This window comes from Alosa alosa, unplaced genomic scaffold (assembly GCF_017589495.1).
Source record: "Alosa alosa isolate M-15738 ecotype Scorff River unplaced genomic scaffold, AALO_Geno_1.1 AALO_1.0_unplaced_721, whole genome shotgun sequence".
NCBI lineage: Eukaryota > Metazoa > Chordata > Actinopteri > Clupeiformes > Clupeidae > Alosa > Alosa alosa.
In genome coordinates, this window is record NW_025962898.1 from 1 (window position 1) to 8,349 (window position 8,349).

General features: G+C 42.6%; 1 non-coding gene and 6 pseudogenes across 1 annotated transcript; all 7 read left to right on the plus strand.

Annotated features, from left to right (window-relative positions):
- Positions 1-5,975: 5,975 nt before the first annotated feature.
- Positions 5,976-6,094, plus strand: LOC125290611. Its single transcript, XR_007192838.1, has one exon. It is a non-coding gene; the product is annotated as a 5S ribosomal RNA (ribosomal RNA).
- A 67-nt stretch (positions 6,095-6,161) lies between these two features.
- On the plus strand, positions 6,162-6,279 carry LOC125290617 (annotated as a pseudogene).
- Positions 6,280-6,524: 245 nt separating this feature from the next.
- On the plus strand, positions 6,525-6,642 carry LOC125290615 (annotated as a pseudogene).
- Positions 6,643-6,706: 64 nt separating this feature from the next.
- Positions 6,707-6,822, plus strand: LOC125290612 (annotated as a pseudogene).
- A 64-nt stretch (positions 6,823-6,886) lies between these two features.
- LOC125290616 lies at positions 6,887-7,004 on the plus strand (annotated as a pseudogene).
- A 1,000-nt stretch (positions 7,005-8,004) lies between these two features.
- Positions 8,005-8,120, plus strand: LOC125290618 (annotated as a pseudogene).
- A 66-nt stretch (positions 8,121-8,186) lies between these two features.
- LOC125290613 lies at positions 8,187-8,302 on the plus strand (annotated as a pseudogene).
- The last annotated feature ends 47 nt before the right edge of the window (positions 8,303-8,349 follow it).

Below are 8,349 nucleotides of genomic sequence, written 5' to 3' on the forward strand. Positions count from 1 at the left end.
CGGATAACTCAAGCAAACGGGAATTAAAAGAAAGAGAACAAAACAACGATGATGGATTAAACATGTGTGAAAATGAGAACGGTGGAATAATGAAGGACAAAAATCTAAATGAAAAGACGAATGCTGAAGTGAATACAAATGCAAATGGAGCGGAGGAACCAAAAGAACAACGGAGAAAGAGAAATGATGAAAAACAGAAGAATGCAAAAGAACACGTATATCTAAGAGAACTAACGGTCATTATAGAAACGGAGAATATATTGGACATGAATGTAATGAAGCTCATTAAAGTAATCGAGAAGGAGGTGGGAGTTGCGAAACTTTTAGCTCTTACTCCTTTAGGCAATAAACAGTTTGAAGCCACATTTGAATCGTTGGACTGTTTGGATATTTTAGAAGAGGGATTTTTTTATGAAGGAAAGTGGGTGGGAGTTAAAAGACTGTTTAAATCGGAGATCATGGTATCGTTTCTCCATCTGTCCCCGTATACAACGGACGGAGAGGTGCTGGACAAATTAGCCAAGTGGGGAGTAGAAGCCATCCTCCCGCTGAGACGAAGATTTTACCCGGGCACGGCAATATCGGATGGTACGCGCTTTATTAAGGTGAAATTCCCGAAAGAAGTGGCCTCTTTGCCATACAGTGCGAAGTTCGATACGGCATCGGGGCCAAGATACTGTCGGGTTATTCACGATAAGCAAGTAAAAATCTGTAGACAATGTATGGGGCCAGGGCATGTGTTCAGAAACTGCCCTGAGTTTACTTGTCGAGAGTGCCTGCAACAGGGACATTACGCACGAGAGTGCACAGCTCTTAAATGCCCCGACTGCCGCCGCGCGGACATTAGATGCACGTGCCGCACGTCGGAGAATGAGGATGACGGGGAAGAGTGCGAGAGTGTGGCGGCAGCGGAGGCGAGGCTCTACCAGGATGAGGAGGATGAGGCTCTACCACTGCTGCCTATGGGCAGTCCCAGCACCGAGGAGGAGGACATCCCTTGCGCCCAGCCTCAGAGAGAGCCGGCACCCTCCCCATTGTCGGAGAACTTAGACCTCAACTTTGAGACGCTGATGGGGAGTGAGGATGCCGGTCGCAACTCAGAGACAGAGGAGGCTGAATGCGCAGGGAAGGGGCAGTTGGAGGAACATGAAGACATGGATACCGATTTAAGCCAGAAAGAAGACAGGAAAAGATTAAGAGACGCTGAAGAAGAGGGTGGGTTTTTATCTAAGTTATTATCTTTTAAACAACCCCGAGTAAAACAAAAGCAGACGCAGTTGAACATAAAAGGGGTTTTAGAGGACCAGGAAAAAAGAGGAAAAAAAAGAAATTGCATGTACGCTTAGGAGGAGAGGAGAAAGAAAATACTTAAATGATGGGTTTTAATTATGTATTGTTTTTATTTCTATTTATTTTTTTAATGGGCTGGGATTTTATTTCCATTAACATGAGAGGGGTGTAAATCCAACAAAATTAGAGAAACTAATAAAGGTGACTGAAAAAAATCAAATTATTTTATTACAAGAAACAAATTGGACTAATGATATTGGAGAGGGTTTTAGGAAAAGATGGGATGGTGAAGTGTTCTACAATGTTAGCAGAAAGCAAGGCAGAGGTTTAGCTGTTTTAATTAAAAAAGAAACATGTGGGGCAGTGAATGAATTATATAGTGACAATGAGGGGAAGATTTTAACTTTACAAATTGAAAAAGAAAATGAAAAAGTTACTATATGTAATATACATGCACCAAATGAAGAATTGGAAAAAGAAGAGTTTTTTAAAAGGTTGAATGTTTTAATTGAAGGGTGGGAAAATGTTGTTGTTATGGGTGATTTTAATACTGTGCTGAAAAGGGAGGACATAAATGAACAAATGGTTTATAGAACTGATAAAGGGAGAAGAGAGTTGGAGAACCTAATGATAAAACATAACCTGCAAGATGTCTGGAGAGCAAGAAATAAAGATGTTAGAAAATATAGTAGAATGCAAATTGTAATGGATAAAATAAAACAAAGTAGAATAGATATGTGTTTAGTGAAAAATGAATGGGAGGGGGAGGTGAAAAAAAAGTGTTTTATAAGAAATGTTATTTTAGTGATCATGATTTTATGGAATTGCAACTGGATTTTAATAAAGTGGAAAGAGGGCCTGGAGTTTGGATTTTAAATACAGAGGTTTTAAATAATAACATGTATAAAATGGAGGTGCAGGAACTTATCATAAAGAAGAAGGAAGAAATGTGTATGTACAAAGGATGTTTAAGAATATGGTGGGATAATTTAAAATATGAGATAAAGAAATACACATTAACATTCTGTAAAAAAGAAAGACGAGACAAAAGAATAAGAGAATTCTCATTGAAAAAAGAATTAGAACAAGAACTGGAAAAAGTAGATGAAAAGAGAGAGGATGTAAATAAAATAATGGAGTTGCAGGAAGAACTAAATAAATTTGAGGAAGAAAAGCTAAAAGGTGCAATGATTAGGAGTAGAGCAAAATATATGGTAGAGGGAGAAAAATGTACAAAGTTTTTCTTTAATCTGGAAAAAAGCAGACAAAAATCTGAAGAAATTAGAGGAATCAAAGATAAAGAAGGGAACAGAATAACAGATAAAGAAAGGATTTTAAAAGAAATTCATAACTTTTATGAGGCTTTATTCAAAAAACAAGGAATAGAGAAAGAAGCCAAGGAGTTTTTATTAAGTAAAATTCAAAGAAAAGTGAGTGAAGATGATAGAGAAATGTGTAACAAAAGTATATCTGTAAATGAAATAGAAAATGCAATAGCTGAAATGAAGAATGGTAGAAGCCCAGGCTTAGATGGTTTACCGTGTGAATTTTACAAGTGTTTTAAAGGTGTTTTAATGCCCATTTTAACACAGGTTTTTGAAGAGTGCTGGAAAGATGGTGGTCTAAGTCCTTCTATGAAAAAAGGTGTGATAAAAATAATCTATAAAAGAAAAGGAGACAAAGAAGATCTTAAGAATTTTAGACCCATAAGCCTTTTAAACTGTGATTATAAGATTTTAGCAAAAGTCATGGCTAACAGGCTGAAGAGGGTCTTGCCCACAATCATTGAAACCAATCAAGCATATGCAGTACTGGGTAGAGACATCTCAGACAATGTAAACAGTATAAGAGACAAGATTTGGTTTTAGAAAAGAAAAACATAGTGGCTTCGTTGTAAGTATTGATTTGGAGAAAGCGTTTGATAGAGTGGAGCATGACTTTTTTATGCCGCGTTTTAGAAAAATTTAATTTTGGAGAAGATTTTATCAAATGTCTGAGATGTCTCTACTCAGATGCGATGAGTTGTGTGAAGTGTAATGGTTTTTTAACGGACTTTGTTTTTTTATCAAGATCAATCAGACAGGGTTGCCCACTGTCAGCACTTTTATACAGTTTAGTTGCGGAGCCCTTAGGCTTGGCAATTAGTGCTGACAGTGGGATAAGGGGAATAAGCGTTGACTGTGAAGATCTTAAAGAAGTTAAAATATATCAGTATGCTGACGATACAACTCTGGTTTTAAAAGATGAAGAAAGTATTTTTAGAGCAATGGAGGTTTTAGAGATTTATTGTAAAGGTTCGGGCGCTCTAATGAATGTGGGCAAGACGGAGTACATGAGGATTGGAGAGGATAGTGTGCTTCTGAGGACGTTACCTTTTCAGGAAGTTAGAGATAGTTTGAAAATTCTGGGGGTCAGAGTAGGGACAAATGAAAGACTAACAACAGGAAAAATGTGGGAGGAGATAATCGGGAATATGAAAGGAAAATTGGCTTTTTGGAAGAGAAGGGATCTGACTCTTAAGGGAAAAATTTTGGTAATCAATACCCTTTTTTTATCAAAAATATGGTACGTCCTCGGCTCTGTCAGCCTGCCATTTCCAGTTTTAAGGGTTTTTAAAAGCATGGTTTTAAATTTTATTTGGGACGGTAAACCATCTAAAATAAGTTATGACACACTGATTGGGAAGGTGGAGGAGGGTGGTCTGGGATTGCTTGACCCTTTTATTAGACTGAAGGCCCTCAGAATTAAAGCAGTAAAGCATTTTATGGGGATGGATAAAGAATGGGCCAAAACAATGATGTTTTTTATTGATAATATTTTTAAGATGGGGCCTTCAGTTTTTTTTTATGAAAACAAAGGAATATATGACCATCGGCATCCCAGATTTTTATAGGGAAGTTTTAAGGGCCTGGGGGGATTTTTTAGAGTGTGTTAAAATAGAGGTTGAAGGGAGAGAGCATTTTTTAAACCAACCATTGTTTTTAAACCCTAATCTAATGAGTAAAAACAGAGATTTTTATTTCAAAAGCTGGTTCGAAGCGGGTTTTAGGAAAATTAGAGATATTTTTTATGAAATAAAACCAGGGCTTCTACCATTCCAGGGTTTTATAGATGAGTTAAAAAGAAATGATGAACATTATGAAGTGGAAAAAATAAAAAAAGAACTGGAAAAAATCAAAGGTGTAATCCCAGAGAGGTGGTGGAAAACGATAGAGGGTGAAATGAAAGGGAGAGCAGAGAGATTGTCAATATGTTTTAAAGATAATGACAACACGTTGGAGTCTGGTACACTGAGAAGATTTTATTCATGTTTTAGGGAAAAAGCTTTTATTTCTCCAAAAGCAAATAATTATTGGAAAACCCTCTACCCAGAGATAGAAACAAAAACATATGGGAAAACATTAGAATAGTTTTAAATGTCCGCTTTTAGAAAACTTTGACTTTCTTTTTAGCACACAATTGCATTTTTAACGAAATGAGGTTATTCAAAATGGGGTTAACAGAGGATGAAAAATGTAAAGTGTGTGGAAAAGAAAGGGAGGGTTTAAAACATATGTTTTTTTATTGTGAGGACTTGACTTGTTTTGTTGAAAAGATCCAAAAAATAGTTATTGACTTTGGTGAAGAAAAAGAAAAGGTGTTGGATAACTGGGAAATTATGTTTTTATTTGGGATCCCAAATGAAGAAAGGAAAAGAAAGAACCAGGCAGTGAACATAGTTTTATCAGTGGCTAGGCATACAGTGTGGGTTAGGAGGGCGGTAGAAAAAAAAAGGAAAAGAAAATTGGACATATGCAAATTGTTTGAGGTAAATTTGAAGAAAGTTTTAGATACACTGTATGCCTATTTTATCTTTAATTATGATCTGGATGTTTTTAACCAAATGTTTGTCTTAAACAACTCTTTTACCCATATTACATGGGAAGGCGTTAAACTAGTTTTACCAAAATGTTCTTAATCCATTTGCCTGTTTACTTCTTTTTAAATATGATTCTTATTTATTCACTAAACTTGCTCAACTTTTTATTGAATGATACTAATGTTATGCCTTATCTGTATTCTGTCACTACAAGTTTGTTCACTATTTATGATATTATTTATTACATGCCGCTCATGACATTATATTTCAGTATAATATGTATTTTTAGATATGAATGTTTTTCTATATGCTGAGGTGTTTTATGACTGTTCAAGCTGTAGAAACAACAGAATTTTGAATGAAATGTGAATTGTGAATAAAAGTGGGACATGTTGCAGATGTATTGTAAAAATTGAAAATGTTTAATAAATAAAAGAGACAAAAAAAAAAAAAAAAAAAAAAAAAAAAAACTCTCGTCTGATCTCGGAAGCTAAGCAGCGTCGGGCCTGGTTAGTACTTGGATGGGAGACCGCCTGGGAATACCAGGTGCTGTAAGCGTTTTGCTTGCTTGTGCAGGCAGAGCCGTTGAGGTTGATGAACGTGTCCGAAAGTGGTTGAGTGCAGGCAGAGCCGGTTGAAGGTTGACGGCCATACCATCGCTGAGCCATACCTGAGCCTCGCCTGATCTGAAGCAGCATGGGAGCCGGGCCTGGTTAGTACTTGGATGGGAGACCGCCTGGGAATACCAGGTGCTGTAAGCGTTTTGCTTGCTTGTGCAGGCAGAGCGGTTGAAGGTTGATGAACGTGTCCGAGTGGTTGAGTAATCGCTTACGGCCATACCACGCTGAGCACGCCCGCTCTCGCCTGATCTCGGAAGCTAAGCAGCGTCGGGCCTGGTTAGTACTTGGATGGGAGACCGCCTGGGAATACCAGGTGCTGTAAGCGTTTTGCTTGCTTGTGCAGGCAGAGCGGTTGAGGTTGATGAACGTCCGAAAGTGGTGGTTGAGTAATAATCTACGGCCATACCACGCTGAGCACGCCCGCTCTCGCCTGATCTCGAAGCTAAGCAGCGTCGGGCCTGGTTAGTACTTGGATGGGAGACCGCCTGGGAATACCAGGTGCTGTAAGCGTTTTGCTTGCTTGTGCAGGCAGAGCGGTTGAGGTTGATGAACGTGTCCGAAAGTGGTTGAGTAATCGCCACGGCCATACCACGCTGAGCACGCCCGCCTCGCCTGATCTCGAAGCTAAGCAGCGCCGGGCCTGGTTAGTACTTGATGGGAGACCGCCTGGGAATACCAGGTGCTGTAAGCGTTTTGCTTGCTTGTGCAGGCAGAGCGGTTGAGGTTGATGAACGTGTCCGAGTGGTTGAGTAATCGCTTACGGCCATACCACGCTGAGCACGCCCGCTCTCGCCTGATCTCGAAGCTAAGCAGCGCCGGGCCTGGTTAGTACTTGGATGGGAGACCGCCTGGGAATACCAGGTGCTGTAAGCGTTTTGCTTGCTTGTGCAGGCAGAGCGGTTGAGGTTGATGAGCGTCCGAAAGTGGTTGAGTAATCGCTACGGCCATACCACGCTGAGCACGCCCGCCTCGCCTGATCTCGAAGCTAAGCAGCGTCGGGCCTGGTTAGTACTTGGATGGGAGACCGCCTGGGAATACCAGGTGCTGTAAGCTTTTTGCTTGCTTGTGCAGGCAGAGCGGTTGAGGTTGATGAACGTGTCCGAGTGGTTGAGTAATCGCTCACGGCCATACCACGCTGAGCACGCCCGCTCTCGCCTGATCTCGAAGCTAAGCAGCGCCGGGCCTGGTTAGTACTTGGATGGGAGACCGCCTGGGAATACCAGGTGCTGTAAGCGCTTTTGCTTGCTTGTGCAGGCAGAGCGGTTGAAGGTTGATGAACGTGTCCGAGTGGTTGAGTAATCGCTACGGCCATACCACGCTGAGCACGCCCGCCTCGTCTGATCTCGAAGCTAAGCAGCGCCGGGCCTGGTTAGTACTTGATGGGAGACCGCCTGGGAATACCAGGTGCTGTAAGCGTTTTGCTTGCTTGTGCAGGCAGAGCGGTTGAGGTTGATGAACGGTCCGAAAGTGGTTGAGTAATCGCTACGGCCATACCACGCTGAGCACGCCTGAGCAGCCTGATCTCGAAGCTAAGCAGCGCCGGGCCTGGTTAGTACTTGGATGGGAGAGGCCTGGGAATACCAGGTGCTGTAAGTTTTGCTTGCTTGTGCAGGCAGAGCGTTGAGGTTGATGAACGCGTCCGAAAGTGGTTGAGTAATCGCTACGGCCATACCACGCTGAGCGTTTTGTTTTGCTTGTGCAGGCGCCCGCCTCGCCTGATCTCGAAGCTAAGCAGCGTCGGGCCTGGTTAGTACTTGGATGGGAGACCGCCTGGGAATACCAGGTGCTGTAAGCGTTTTGCTTGCTTGTGCAGGCAGAGCGGTTGAAGGTTGATGAACGTGTCCGAGTGGTTGAGTAATCGCCACGGCCATACCCGCGCTGAGCACGCCTCGCTCTGATCTCGGAAGCTGGGAATACCAGCCGGGCCTGGTTAGTACGGTTGATGGGAGACCGAAAGTGGTTGGGAATACCAGGTGCTGATCTCGGGAAGCCGCTTTTGCTTGCTTGTGCAGGCAGAGCGGTTGAAGGTTGATGAACGTGTCCGAAAGTGGTTGAGTAATCGCCACGCCATACCACGCTGAGCACGCCCGCCTCGCCTGATCTCGAAGCTAAGCAGAGCCGGGCCTGGTTAGTACTTGATGGGAGACCGCCTGGGAATACCAGGTGCTGTTTTTTTGCTTGCTTGTGCAGGCAGAGCGGTTGAGGTTGATGAACGTGTCCAGTGGTTGAGTAATCGCTACGGCCATACCACGCTGAGCACGCCGCTCTCGCCTGATCTCGAAGCTAAGCAGCGCCGGGCCTGGTTAGTACTTGGATGGGAGACCGCCTGGGAATACCAGGTGCTGTAAGCGTTTTGCTTGCTTGTGCAGGCAGAGCGGTTGAAGGTTGATGAACGGTCCGAAAGTGGTTGAGTAATCGCTACGGCCATACCACGCTGAGCACGCCCGCCTCGCCTGATCTCGAAGCTAAGCAGCGTCGGGCCTGGTTAGTACTTGGATGGGAGACCGCCTGGGAATACCAGGTGCTGTAAGCATTTTGCTTGCTTGTGCAGGCAGAGCGGTTGAGGTTGATGAACGGTCC